The following is a 16,040-nucleotide window of genomic DNA, read 5'->3' on the forward strand; positions in this document are numbered from 1 at the left end:
TGTTAACTCTGGATAAAGGTGGGGTGATGGTATAAGAGCTAAGTTTCACTTCAAACATTTCAATTTGTCAGTGTGAAGGGTAGAAGGATTTGCTTTTCAATGATCTATATTTTAAGATGTTGAGATGTTTTTCTTGATACTCATCTTAATCTGTTTTGTGGTTGCTGTAATTAGTTGCTAAATTGTGTTCGACACTTTTGTAACCCCGTGGACTGTAATCCCATAGGCTCCTCTGTTCATGGGATTTCCCAGGCAAGAATACTGGAGTGGGTTGCCGTTTCCTTCTCCAGACCCAGGGATCAAACCTGCATCTTCTGCATTGTAGGCAGGGTTTTCACCGCTGAGCCAACCAGGGAAGCCCAATTTGTTTAAGCTATAGGCTACTAGAACAAAACTGCCATAAATTGAGTGGCTTATAAACAACACGTATTTATTTCTCACATTTCTGGGGGCTAGGAAGTCTGTAATTATGGTGCTGGCAGATTCAGTGTCTGATGAAGCCCTGCTTCCTCATAGATGGACACCATAACCTCACGGGGCAGAAGGGCTGAGAGTTCTGTCTGGGGCCTCTTTCATAACGGCACTCACTCTGTTCATGAGGGCTCCACCTTCATGACCTAGCCATCTGGGAAAGGCCCCACCTCAAAGTTTCATCGCATTAGGACTTTTCTTTTTTTTTGTCTGTGTTGGGTCTTAGTTACAGTATTTGGGATCTTTGTTGTGTCATGTGGGATTTTATTTTGATGTGATGCATGGACTCTCTAGTTGTAGCACAAAGGCTTAGATGCTCCAAGGCATGTGGGATCTTAGTTCCCTGACCCGGGATCGAACCTGCGTTCCCTGTGCTATAAGATGGATTCTTTACCACTGAGCCACCAGGGAAGTCTCAGGAATTATGTTTTGAACACAAAAATTTTGGTGGAGGGGGCACAGACATTGAGACTGTAACAATACTTATGGAGAAAATAGAATTCTTACTAGCATTTTCAGCTCCAAGTTAAGAATGGATGTTTTCATACTTGTCCTGCTGTGGTCTGAGACTCGGTACCATGGATCTTCCTGCGGTCTGCTTACAGATTAACCAACACACTTAAGGATTAGCATGAAATCCTCACTGAGCATTTCTGGTAGTTACATTTTATTTATCCAGAACAAGGGAATAGAATGGTGGCTCAGATAGTAAAGAATCTGCCTGCAATGCAGGAGACCGGGGTTTCATCCCTGGATTGGGAAGATCCCTTGGAGAAGGAAATGGCAACCCACTGCAGTATTCTTGTCTGGAGAATCCCATGGACAGAGGAACCTGGGAGGCTACAGTCCATGGGGTCACAAAGAGTCAGACACGACTGAGCAAATAGCGCTTTGACTTTCCTTCCAGAGCAAAGTTAATATATGATGAAAAGCAGAGTATTTTCAGTGCCTTCTCAGGTATTATGACAAGAGCCTTCCTTCTAGAAAAGCATTAGTGAGTTGTGAGGATGCTGCTTGCTATGACATCCTTTGCCTTCAAGGAATTGTGTACAACTTGAATCGATTGGTAACCTTATTAAACACAAGCAAACAGTAAAATGAAAGCCGTTTATCTGAAACAGCAGGTTGGAAACTTCATTTGTACTTTGACGTTGTGTCACTAACACTGCCAAAACTTTGCTCCACCAGAGCAGGGCATGAATTTTTCATTGCCCAATAAGCAAAGTCTTTAGAGTTTCATGGTAGTTTCTCTCTAATAGAGCTAATATGTTGAGCATTGTTGACATTCTGCTTATGGTTGCCAAGGATAACACACAAAAAAACTTGCTTTGAATGATACTATAAAAATATTGAAAGAAATAACTTTGATATAGGAACTAAAGTTGAATTATGTGCTCGCTATAAAGTCACTTAAGATGGGAAGGGTGAGGGGGACCTTTCAAATTTAGATAGTAGATACAGACATCTTTATTGGATTTATCTGGAGAAAAGGAAGAAAAATCCCCAAATTATCTGTCGGGTTGACTTGTATGTGGCTCAGCATTATTGACCTTCACTGCCACCCATCTCAACCCTTCCTCTTTAGATTCTTTTTCCTTGCTCTGACTTCATGTTTAGAGAAGAAGCTCAAGTGAGTCACAGGTACTAACTGTGCACATTTATCAACTTATTCCTAGGATGCTACTATTGCTTATAAAGCATTTTGAAGATTCTGCTGTTGGCTTGGTCTTCAGAGCTGGTGATAAGATGTGTGATGAAGTCAGTCTTACTGATTTAAGCTGCCTTTTAGGGTCATATACAGTGGAACTAACATGGATTTTGAAGTCTCATAACTTCAGATTCCAGGCTCTGTCTCAGTAGACATGTGAAGTCTTAGGCAAGTTATTTAAGCTCTTTGAACCTCATTTTCTGGTTGCAGCAACACATACCTTATGGGTCAGTATGTGGATGAAATGTGGTCACGTGTGTAATACTGTGCCTTCTTTCCCTCCTTCTGTTTTCCTTGCCCCTATTTTTCCATCCAGGCTTACTCTGAGGTTGACTTCTGAGAGGTTATATACACAATCAAGCTTGGTGCTTGCTAAAAGATGAGAAGCTAGACTTGGATGTTAGGACACTGGGGAATGGTATCTGTGACGCTAGAGGGCCCTGCAAGTCCTACAAGGAAAGTGAGGCAGGTCAGGAGAGTGGGAAGTGATGCTCTGAAGGCTCCCTGGACAGTCCCTGGCATCTCTGGTTAAGGCATTATTAGTGCTGAGTTATTTGAAACCTGAGGTTGTGGCGAATACTAGAAAGCCTGAGGCCATGTCTGACTCTTTGTGACTGCATGGAGCCTGCCAGGCTCCTCTGTCCATGGAATTCTCCAGGCCAGAATACTGGAGTGAGTAGCAGTTCCCTTCTCCAGGGGATCTTCCCAATCCAGGGATCGAACCCAGGTTTCCCACATTGCAGGAGGATTCTTTACCATCTGAACCGCCAGGGAAGCCCTTGCATTTGAATCCTGAGGTCATGGCAGATGTTAGAGATGGATGGTAGTTATTGCCTTGTCAAGATTCTGGAGGCTTTAAGTTCAGCTCTCTCTTCTGTCCTAGTCAAATTAATGGGCAATTAAACTTCCTCCTGATCAGGTCTCTGTTTCTCCATTATGTCTCATCTTCAAGGGCATCTTCTTAAGGCAAATGGAAAAGTCTTGGTGCACCTGGGGTTGGTAGGGGCTCTATGCTCTTTGTTCTTCATTGTCAAAGCCAGGGGTTTCCAAGGTAAGGACAGAGCCTAGTGATAGCAGTATGGCAGTCATATCCCTCATTTCTGAATAAATAAACCTGTATACAATTTCATCTCTCACTTTCTTCACATATTCACTTGTTCGTTCATTCAACAGAGTTATTCATGAAGCAGTTGGCCTGGAAAGAAAGGGCCTTTCCTTAGCATCAAGGGGGAAAGAAGAGAGACTGTTCATATATTTAAGCCTGATTTTGTATGACTTTTGACAGTTTCTGAATTAAAATAAGATTTAACTTGGAAGGGCAAGAGCTGCTATCACTGGAAGTATTAAAACATCTAAAAAGATCGACACCGAAAGAGCTTGCAAAATGGTTTTAAAAATGACTACCCATGTTGCAGTTACTGTGCAGCGTTCCAAGGTTTCAAAGTGTTCAACCAGCATTGGTGAGTATGCTCTGTGCGCCTGCTGCAGGACAACTGTAACGGGAGTCACAGAATGAACTGCAAAGTCCTTGACCATAGGCACTCAGTTACCATCTAAAGGCTGGTAACCTCAGAGAAAGTACTTCATGCTTTGGGTGAGAGGATGCAGTCAGCAAGTACGTCTGGTAAGAGAAACAGAGACGCTTTCATGGAGACCGCACTGTTTGAGTTAGTCCGGAAGAACGAGTAGGCTGTTGTACAACAGATACGAGGGGTATTTTGTTAGTTACATGTCCTACTTTAGCCCCTGTTTGGAATTTCTATTTCACTGGATCTTTAGAGATACAAAACTCACATTTTGTTTCTCGGCATAAGAAGAGAGGATAGATTCTTTGTGTGCAGTACTTTTCATAGAATTTCTTTGTGTTGCCAAGCTTACTCGTAGAGCTGAAGCCTGTCAGAGCTCTCATAACAAATGCATGATTGAACTAAATTATAACCCTTAGCCTCTGCCCCAGGAGCCTTATGCTACCCAAGGCTCCCAGTGGGGATGGTCTGCCTTCTGTGATTTATTTACAGACCAAATGATAAACAATTGTAATTCCTGGGCTTAAACCAGTAGCAGGGATCAGAAATTATTTAAACTTTGTGATTTGCACTTATAAATGCTGTCTTCCAAAAACTGTTATTTTTCTAACATGCATGAATATACTGAGCCATAGGAATTTTCTTAGATGTAGGGAGGTAATGAAAATGCTTTATAAATTGTTAAGTTCTAATATTTTTATTATTAGAGATACATGTTATTAAAATATTGGCTGATTTTAGAAAGTACAGAGATCTTTTAATTGTGAAATTATTCTAGAGCATGCAGAAGCATTTTGGAATGCTTTCCCTTTAAACACTGTGTCTGGTTTTCAAATTCCTTTGATTTATACTTTTAGCATTGTGTAGATTAGCAATGAAGTGTATTATTGTCCTTGAGATGTAGTAATATTTTTGTATAAATCTTTAATCTATCAAGGAAAAGGCTAGAAAAATAAATAGGATCACAATTGTTCCATCATTTTGAAGAATGATTTAAGACCATAGGAAATACTGACTTACCTTTTCCAGAGAGGCAACTAATTTTTTTGTATTTTTACTTATAGCCAAATTTATCCTGCCTACCTTTGATTAATTGAAACAGTATGTTATCATAAACCTTAACAGAAAAATTCTTCTTCTTCTGTTTTAACCAGAAGAGAAATGTGAAATGTTTTGCTTTCTTGGATCTGCTTTCTGTGTCTCAACATCATAAAACACTCTTGACACTTCTATAATGTTTAGCTTCAGTTTTTTTCTTGGTTTAAACAATCAAAATGAATTACTTGAATTTTCTCCTCCTCCTCCTGTAAAAAATGGAACCTAATTTATCCTTCTACTTCCAACCCCTGGGACCATTCCTTTTACTTCTGTAGTCTCTATTATTTCCACCTTGTTCAGGTTGGGAAGTTGTAAGTCTCCTTACACCACACCCCCTCCTGTATTCTCCCTTCTAGTTTCTGTTTATTCTGCCTTCTAGAAATCTCTTACGTCCACTTTATTTCCATTTCCACGGTTGCTGCGTGTTTAGACTCTTTTCATTTATTGTAAGAGATTCCTCCTGCCCCTCCCCAACTTATATTCTTCATAAATGTGATGTGAGGTGATAGTGTTGTCAGTCCCTCACTAAGAAACTTTGCACGGGTCCCTGACACAAACACCAACTCTTTAATATGTTTAGATAGTCTTCCAAGTTCTGACTCTCAGTTATTTTCTGAGCATCTGATTCTGCCAAGTAATCAAGTAGATTTTGCATCCTATTTTGCATCCTCTTGTCTTCTGTTGCAGACCTCCACCCCTTTCCCTCTCCCTCTAGGCCACCTCCCTCTTGTTTAAACTTTGATGGGTTAGCTGGTGCCTGACGGTTTTATTGAACTTTGTACGCCCCACCTGTTGTGTTTTCTGTTATGTGTACACACCTGGATTTTGTCTTTCTACCTGGCTTTGTTTGTCACTTGTACAGTCTCTGGCTTATCTGCCTGATTCTGGTTGATTATGTTCCTTTTAAGTTTCATGTCTACTTGTTCTCTCAATTATTTTTTAGCCTCCCTAGACCAGGCTCCTTGTCTTGTATCTATAAACTGCTGTTGGCTTGAGAGTGGCAGTGTATTATTTATTTTTGAGAAGAGGAGAAATAATTTTTAATTGAAAAAACAGTTGATTTACAATGTATTGATTTCTGCTATGCAGCAAAGTGCCTCAGTTATACACACACACACACACATATATATATAAAACAAGTATATATATAAAACAATATGTGTGTATAAGTTATACATATATATTATATAGTTGTTGTTTAGTTGCCAAATCATGTCTGACCCTTTGGGACCCCATGGACCATAGCCTGCCAGGCTCCTCTGTCCCTGCGGTTTCCCAGGCAGGAATCCTGGGTGGTTGCCATTTCCTTCTCCATGGAAGTGTATTTTTAATCAAATTATTTTGTTGCTATAGGTCCATGATAATGGTACAGTAGATAAATGGATCTTTGAGTGTATTATGACTTTACCTTGTGATCCTTAAATAAATATTTGTGTTATTACTGATGTTATTTTCTAATGGGAGGGTCAAGGAAGGCAGGGTTTTGTTTATTTTAATTTATTTTTTTTAACACCAAAAACATTTTGTATTGGTGTGTAGCCAATTAACAATGTTGTGATAGATTTAGGTAAAAAGTTAAAGGACTCAGCCATACATATACATGAAAGGAAGGCGGGGTTTTGGCCACTGATCTGAGTTTAGACTTTAACTTCTCTTTCCTGTTTGTGATCCCTGCTAGAATTCTGAATTTTCAGTGCCACTTGGTGGCCTGATAAATAGGAATTTTGTGTTACTATGAACTGAGCAGCATTTCAGCATTTGACTATTGTATCATCATTTCTGTAGGTTCAAAATGTAAAAGAAACCTTCATCTTTTAAGCCAAGAGTATATCAGGTTTCAGTCCTTAGCCTCTTTCTATCTAGACTCATCCCCAAAGAAGTCCAGTGGTATTAAACATCATCTACACGCTGAAGACACACAAATGTGTATCTCTATTTTCAACTGCATCCTAAGCTCCAGGCTCATATCTCTAACTGCCTGCTAATTCTTGCCTCTTGTAAGAGTCATAGACAAGTCAAACACCGCATATGCACAGGAAGATTCTTGCTCCCTTGCTGACATCCTTGGGCCCCTATACCTGCTCTGACCTTGATCTTCCCCATCTCGGCAAGTGGCCACTCCATGCTACCCGTTGCTGGGCAAAAAAGCTCACCTTGACTCCTCTTTACTTTGTACACCCCAACCAGCAAACACTGTTGAACTATATTCGAACCTCACTTTTCTCACCACATCTATTGAGTTCACTCTACTTTCCTCCGTACATCATTTTCCTGGGTCATTAAACAGTCTCTTAACTCATTTCTCATATATTCACTCTTGTCCCCTGCATTTTATTTCTTCACTCATCTGCCTTTTGAAACATGAGACAGATAATATTTTCTTTCTTTAAATTTTATTTTAATTTTTAATACCCAAAACATTTTTTTATTGAGGTATAGCTGATTAACAATGTTGTGATAGTTTCAGGTGAAAGTGAAGGGACTTAGCCATACATGTACACGCATCCATTCTCCCCCAAACTCCCCTCCCATCCAGGCTGGTACATAACATTGAGCAGAGTTCCATGTGCTATACAATAAGTCTTTGTTGATTATCCATTTAAAATATAGCAGTATGTACATGAGCTTCCCAAAGTCCTTAACTATTCCTTTCCCGCAGCAACCATAAGTTCTGTTTTCTAAGTTTGTGAGTCTCTTTGTGTTTTGAAAGTAAGTTCATTTGTATCATTTCTTTTTAGATTTCACAATAAGGGATATCATGGGATGTTTCTCTGAGACAGATAATATATTTTTTTGACAGATAATATTTTCATATGCTTAAAAACTTGCAATCATTTTTCAGATCAAAGTAAAAGTCACTAACTTGCCACAGTGAACAAGGCTTTGGATCATCTCGTTCCCTGACTCTTCCCTGATCTCAAGTCCAATCAAGTCCCCAATCAAGTCTTCCATGGTAATCCTCTAAGATGCCAGGCAGATTGCTTCTTCTGCCTTAGGGCCTTTGCACTTGTGGGACCCTTTGCCCAAAAAACTCTTCCACCAAGTATCACCCATGGCTCTGGGACTTCCCTGGTGGTCCAGTGGCTAAAACTCTGTTCCCATTGCATGGGGCCTGGATTCAATCCCTGGTCAGGGACCTAGATCCCACATTCCACAACTAAGAGTTGTGGCTCCTGCATGCTGCAGTGAAGATCGAAGATCTGCATGCCAAATAAATTAAAAAATTCCTTTCCCATAAAAAAGGGCCAAATATCACCATAGCTCACTTTCTCTCTCTTTATCCAAGCCTCTGCTTAATATTACCCTATCTTCAGAGGAGTTTTTTCTGACTCCTTCATTTAAAACGGTATCTTCACCATCCTCTAGTCCCTTTGTTGTTGTTGCTGTTCAATTGCTAAGTCATGTCTGACTCTTTGTGACCCCATGGACTGTAGCACGCCAGGCTTCCCTTTCCTTCACTATCTCTCAGAGTTGCTCAAATCATGTCCATTGAATTGGTGATGCCTTTCAACTATCTCATCCTCTGCCGCCCTCTTCTCCTTTTGCCTTCAGTTTTTCCCAGCTTCAGGGTCTTTTCTAATGAGTCGGCTATAGTCCCTTATTTTACTTTATTCTTCTCCGTAGCACTTCTTACAACCTGACATGTTTTATATACACTTTAAAAAATGTCTTTCCTGATAGCTCCCCCTCTCTCTAATGTGATCCCCACGAGATCAAGGACTTAATTTTGTTTTTATTTTTTGCTGTATCGCCAGTTTTAAAAATAGTACTTGGTATATGGTAGGTATGCAGGTAAGTATTGCACACTTGAATGAATGTATTTAAGAGGTACAGTTAAACTATTTTAAAGGTTGTCTCAATAGGCTAGGTGCTGAGTATTTATTTGTAGAAAAGACAAACAAGCAAACGATAAAGAGCTCAAATCTTTTCTGAATATTTTTCCTCAATCTTTGGGCTAGTTTAGTACTCCTAAATCTCTCAGTTTCTTTACTCCTAATGACTCACTGTGTCTCTGTTCCATTTAGTTGATTGTTTTCTACCTTGTATTGGTGAGTTAATTTTACATACATATCCACTCTTTTTAAGAAGACTATATCCATGGCTGATTCATGTCAATGTATGACAAAAACCACTACAATATTGTAAAGTAATTCGCCTCCAACTAATAAAAATAAATTAAAAAAAAAAAGAAAAAAAAAGAAGACTATAAATTTCTTGAGGGTGGGGACTGGATTCTAAACTTGTATTAGGTACAAAATGAGATTTTAATATACAGATTGAACCTGTTTCATTGGAATTCATGTTAGTTACATTGTCAATACATACAAATGATTAAAGAGTAAGGCATATTGTACATTGTGTGACTTTGTGTCCAAAGGTTAGGGTAAAAGAGAATTCAAAGAAAAAAACCTGGAAAATAGCACCTGTACCCCATACTCTGGGTGTCCTTTGTTCTGTACAGTAAATTCTATATATGACAGAATAAACCCCTAGCTTATTGGAAGGTTATTGTAATAATATCAACACCATCCTTGGTATCAACACTTGAATAGGTCCCAACTGACAAATATTTAGGCAGGAGTGTTGAATATTCCATTGTAAGAATGTGAATGGAGGTTTAAGCATTTTCCACACATTTTCCATACACATTAGGTAACACAGGTGTTTAGTACAAGAAGGATGGGGAAAATGTGACCTCAATTATTTATGCAAAAGCAAAGAATATATAGTTTTCTTTTGTTCCATAAAATATCCCCCAATCATGTAATGTAAGACTTTTGATTTGGCCCATGGTGGAGTTTGCTTGATGTCTATTGAAAGACCATCACCACATCCCAGTAAGACATTATAATTTTTTCCCCTCAATTTTGTTTTAACCTCCTTATTTTCATGTTTTCTGTAGCTTTCTATAGGTAGTTGTATCTCTCCAAAGTCATTATTTAGGTAAACCATACAGATCTGACCTTTCAAATCTTTTCACATAAATAATTCACTAAGGTGTTTAATTCTTCTTATTTTCTTTAAAGATTTTTTTTGATGTGGACCATTTTTAAAGTCGTATTGCATTTGTTACAATATTGCTTCAGTTTTATGTTTTCGTTTTTTGGCCACGAGTCGTGTGGGATCTTAGGTCATCCCTAGGGATTGAACCCATACCCTGCATTGGAAGGTAAAGCCCCAACCACTGGACCACCAGGGAAATCCCAGATTTATATTATTTTCTATCTCCTAAATTTTCGGTATTATTCTGTATTTTTCTCACCAAGTCCCAGGAACTAAGCATAACATTGACACTGATCCACTAGGTCCTTTTCGAAACTCCCGTATCACTTCTCAGATGCCTGTATGAGTACCACCCACATCTCAGTCCCTGTTTTTTTTTTTAAAGCTGTCATCACTCACAGTAAATCCTGTTTTAGTTTCTTATAACAGTTCTATGTCTCTTCTATTATTATACTTTTACAAGGACCTTCCTTCCATTACAGAAAGGTGTTTTATAACATTCCCTACAGAGATATTACCTTACTAGGCTAGATCTTATTTTTATTGCCTGCCTCCATTTCTAATCTGACTGTATTACTTGGTTTCATTTCTCAGCTCTGAATGTTAACAACACTGCACAGATGGATGTTGTGATTTGCTTGCAGAGGTTATTAAGATGCTATTTGCTTCTCCTCCCCAAAGTCATTAATAAAGATGGGGAAAGTCAGGTCAAAAAAAAAAAAAAATCCCTGTGTTACAGCATTAAAAACTTTCCCCCACCCCCAGACGAATTTAATATGCCATTACTTAACCCTCCCTTTTGTTTTCCTTCAGTCAGGTGATTTCCCTTCTGCTGTGCTCATGGCAAAAGAAATGCAGCCCAATTTTGTGAGTTAAATTAGATGAGTCCCTGAACTTTTGTCATTGTTAGAGTCAGGATTTAGGACATTTTCTTTTATGAATTAGTATTAACAGCATCAAAAGAGCTTAATGAGATTCACCTGGCATGATTTGTAAGGTGATTATTTTTCAGAATTTACTGAAAAAGAGAAGCCCTTTGATTTGTTATGCTTTCAAGGAGTAGAAAACAGCAGCTGGGAAAGGATATTGAAAAGGGTCAAAGTGTGTTAAGGCATAGCTGAGTTTCTTTCCAACAGATTGGTGGGAGTAATTTTGTGTTCAGCTTATACTGGTGTCAGCAGTCTGAACCAGACAACACGCAGAAAGGGCAAACAAAAAGTGACTTATGGTCCTTCATTTAACAAGTGATTACCTAGCCCTGACACTGGGATGGCAGTGATGGATAAGAGGGACGAAAAGGAGGACATGGCAACCCACTGCAGTATTCTTGCCTGGGGAATCCCCATGGATGGGGAACCTGGTGGGCCGCAGTACATATGGTCAAGGAGTCAGACGTGACTGAAGCAACTTAGCATGTAGCATGCATTCCTTACTTTGGGCTTCCTAGGTGGCTCAGTGGTAAAGAATCTGCCTGCAATGCAGGAGATGCAGGTTGGGTCCCTGGATTGGAAAGATCCCCTGGAGAAGGAAATGGCAACCCACTCCAGTATTCTTGCCTGGGAAATCTCATGGACAGAGTAGCTTGGTGGGTTACAGTCTGTGGGGTTGCAGAGTCAGATGTGACTGAGCAACTAAATAACAACAATTCGATACTTTGTTGACATGTTATACTGGGGTTAGCTGACAAGGTTAAAGACCATTTTAGGACAGTGCTCTTACCCAGGAAGTTCAAGGTGCTGTAGAAATTCATTGGGGGAGAACCTACCCTTTTAAAAACTAATTGAAAATGGAGACATCTCAATTTTGAAACTGTTAGCAGTTCCAATGGAACTGGAGTGGAATAAAAAAGTTGGATGAATCAACGTAGAATACTTATTTTTAAAATTTTTTATTTATTTACTTTTGGCTGCACTGGGTCTTTGTTGCTGTGTGAGGACTCCTCTCTAGCTGCGGTGTGCAGGCTTTCAAGTGCGGTGGTTTCTTTTGTTGCAGAGCACAGGCTCTAGGGAGTTCAGGCATTGGTAGTTCTGACGCATGAGGTTGGTTGCCCTGCAGCCTCTGGGATCTTCCTGGACCAGAGATCGAACCTGTGTCCTCTGCATTGACAGCTGGATTCTTAACCACTGGACCACCAGGGGAGCCCTAGAATACTTATTTATTTGGGTGAGTTAGCATTGACTAATAATTTAATTGTATTAATTAGCATAAAAATAATTTGTAAGGCCAGTGGAGAAAGAGATATGGGAAATTGTTAGTAAAGCTGTTGAAAGCACATAGGCTATACTATACAATTCTAAAAATGTAATAAGAATATGTATCAGTGCCATGCAATATGAAGAATACTATTGAACATTTTTCACTGATTACTCTTCACAGCACAACTATTAAGTACTCAGTAGATGTTCATTTAGTTGATGAATAGAATTAAGGAGATGCAGAGGGGACAAAGAAAGTGAAAGTGAAAGTGAAAGTCACTCAGTCATGTCTGACTCTTTGTGACCCCATGGACTATACAGTCCATGGAATTCTCTAGTCCAGATTACTGGAGTGGGTAGCCTTTCCCTTCTCCAGGGGATCTTTCCAACCCAGGGATCGAACCCGGGTCTCCCAGAGTGGGTAGAATTAGTGGCAACTTCAATTAGGAATGACTACGTCAGAGGGCAAACTTCACCTGGGTGATTTTTAATTACTGAGAAGGAGGAGCTAAGAGGAGGATTGCACCCTATATGAGGTTCAACTCAGGGAGTCTCTGGTGGGACCAGCCAGCCTGTTCCCTACAGGGAAATAGTTCTCTCTCTGAAGTGGACTTCAGAAAGTACCTTAAATTTTGATGAATCCCAGGAATAGAGTCTATTATGAAATCCTGAAGCACTCAAAGATGGCTTTGCTTCGAGGAAGGGCACCATCTGAGATAAAGAAGGTCATGTGACTGTCCTGACACGACTATCCTGGCCTTGAAAATGTAGAAATGCTCTCCGTGCAAAGAAAACAGTGCAGCTCTGAACTCAGCTTTGCCTAGAGGAGCCGAGCCCTCTGCGACGGTCAGCTTGAGAATCTTAGATGTAGTCTCCAACACATGAATGTCTTCATGTTCTTCAATTATATTTTCCATTCCTGTTTGGTTCTGTTCTGTTTTTGACATGTTCTTAATTTTAAGATTTGCTGCCCTGCCAGAATCTTCATGGCTGCATGAAGATGGAATCACTTGGAGGGCTACTTACAACACTGCACTTTATCCTCCTGTCTTCTGCTCTTTTTGATTACCTGTATCTTCTACTCTGGGCTTCCTTGGTGGCTCAGTGATAAAGAATCCACCTTCCAATGCAGTAGCCGTGGGTTCAGTCCCCGGGTTGGAAAGATCACCTGAAGAAGGAAATGGCAACCCATTCCAGTACTTGCCTGGGAAATCCCATGAACAGAAGAGCCTGGCTGGCTAGAGTCCATGGGGTCACAAAAGAGTTGGATACAACTGAGCAACTTAACAACAATAACAACAATCTTCCACTCAATCAACTGCTGGTTTTGACTTCAAATTCTTCTGATATTAGGAGTTCAAAATAGAAAAATTTCCTTTCTTTCACAACTTTCTTTACTTGTCAATATCTCCTTAAAAGTAAGTAAAGATGGGAATAGAATAACACAGGTTATGGAAATAGAGGGAGACAGCAGCAGGGCCAAGGGCAAAGGAGCATGTGGGCGGTGGTCATCCAGTTTGCTGGGGACTTTAATGTTTATCGGTCTTGGGACTATGATGGCTTCTGCCATCTTAAAAGTGTTTCTGTTCTCTGTGTTCTGACAATGATGTGCAGCAAGTATGTCTGCTGAAAATAAGACTTGATAAAAAAATTGCAGCTGTAATCTGGATCCTGCTGAGATAGCAGATTATGAAAAACGAATTTGGAAAATGGACACCTGTTATGAAAAGTCACATTTGGGTGAAAACCAAATACATGGAAACCAGGCAAGACTTTGGTGGCTTTCATTTACGACAGCGCAGCTGTCTGCCAAGTGAAAAATATTAAATCAACAAGGGGTTTTTGTGGCAATGCCACTGTCTAGTACCTTGACTGTGGTGATAGATATAGAAACCTACTCTGGCAATAAAATTGTACCAAACCTGATAAGGGGGCTTCCCAGGTGGCACTAGTGGTAAAGATGCCACCTGCCCATGCAAGGGATGTAAGAGATATGGGTTCGATCCCTGGGTCAGGAAGATCCCTTGGAGAAAGACATGGCAACCCACTCCAGTATTTCTTGCCTGAAGAATCCCATGGACAAAGGAGCCTGCGGGCTACAGTTCATAGGGTTGCAAAGAGTCAGACATGACTGCAGCAACTTAGCACGCACTCAAAACCTGATAAACACACTCACACACAAATGAGGACAAATACAGCTAAGGAAATCTGAATAAGATTACTAGATTGTACAAGGTCAATTTTCTGGTTGTGATATTATATTGTAGTTTTGTGAAATGTTACCATTGGAATAAACTGGGAAAAGTATATAGAAGATCTCTGTATTATTTCTTTTAACTATGTATGACTTTATAATTATCTTGATAAACATTTTGATTAAAAAAAGACTTGCAGTGAAATATGTCTGGTTTCAGTATTATATCATGATGATTTTGCCTCTGAAAAATAAGTCAGAGCAAATTCCTTTAAAAATTAGGGTGTAAGGATATAGTTCCAAAGGAAAACCATTTCTGAAAATTTTAGCTAACTCATTTGCTTAGAAGAAGGATGATATCTTAATCTAACAGCTTCTCCAAAGGAGGTAAAATTTAGAAGTTTCAGAGTCATATAAGCAATTTTGAAATAACACATGAAGTTTCACTTTCAGGGAATTTGTAAATAATGTGATATGCATTTTCATATGTGAGGATTTAAATTCAGTTAAATATAATTACACAATTATTTAGCGATCAGAGCCTGTATTCACTGTTTCACAATCTGTAAAAGATGAGTTCTTTCCCAGCACATCCAGAATGTAATCTCTACATATAAAATCAAGTAATAAGTAGTAAAAACACTAAGTTTACCATTCCAGGTCATTGTCTGCCATTTGAGAGTCTGTGTGTTTATGACCTCAGGAGACCAAATATTTAGTCCAGCTGTTCTCTTACTCAAAGCTTTCTCTGAACTTTCTAAAAATGCTTTTGGCTTTTGCACAACAAAGGAAACTATAAGCAAGGTGAAAAGACAGCCCTCAGATTGGGAGAAAAATAATAGCAAACGAAGCAACAGACAAAGGATTAATCTCAAAAATATACAAGCAACTCCTCCAGCTCAACTCCAGAAAAATAAATGACCCAATCAAAAAATGGGCCAAAGAACTCAACAGACATTTCTCCAAGGAAGACATACAGATGGCTAACAAACACATGAAAAGATGCTCAACATCACTCATTATCAGAGAAATGCAAATCAAAACCACAATGAGGTACCATTACACGCCAGTCAGGATGGCTGCTATCCAAAAGTCTACAAGCAATAAATGCTGGAGAGGGTGTGGAGAAAAGGGAACCCTCTTCCACTGTTGGTGGGAATGCAAATTAGTACAGCCACTATGGAGAACAGTGTGGCGATTTCTTAAAAAGCTGGAAATAGAACTGCCATATGACCCAGCAATCCCACTTCTGGGCATACACATCAAGGAAACCAGATCTGAAAGAGACACGTACACCCCAATGTTCATCGCAGCACTGTTTATAATAGCCAGGACATGGAAGCAACCTAGATGCCCATCAGCAGACGAATGGATGAGGAAGCTGTGGTACATATACACAATGGAATATTACTCAGCCATTAAAAAGAATTCATTTGAATCAGTTCTAATGAGATGGATGAAACTGGAGCCCATTATACAGAGCGAAGTAAGCCAGAAAGATAAAGACCATTACAGTATACTAACACATATATATGGAATTTAGAAAGATGGTAACGATAACCCTATATGCAAAACAGAAAAAGAGACTCAGATGTATAGAACAGACTTGTGGACTCTGGGAGAAGGCAAGGGTGGGATGTTTCAAGAGAACAGCATCGAAACATGTATATTATCTAGGGTGAAACAGATCACCAGCCCAGGTTGGGTGCATGAGACAAGTGCTCGGGCCTGGTGCACTGGGAAGACCCAGAGGGATCGGGTGGAGAGGGAGGTGGGAGGGGGGACCGGGATGGGGAATACATGTAAATCCATGGCTAATTCATTTCAATGTATGAAAAAAACTA

Source organism: Odocoileus virginianus, chromosome 32 (genome assembly GCF_023699985.2).
Source record: "Odocoileus virginianus isolate 20LAN1187 ecotype Illinois chromosome 32, Ovbor_1.2, whole genome shotgun sequence".
Lineage (NCBI taxonomy): Eukaryota > Metazoa > Chordata > Mammalia > Artiodactyla > Cervidae > Odocoileus > Odocoileus virginianus.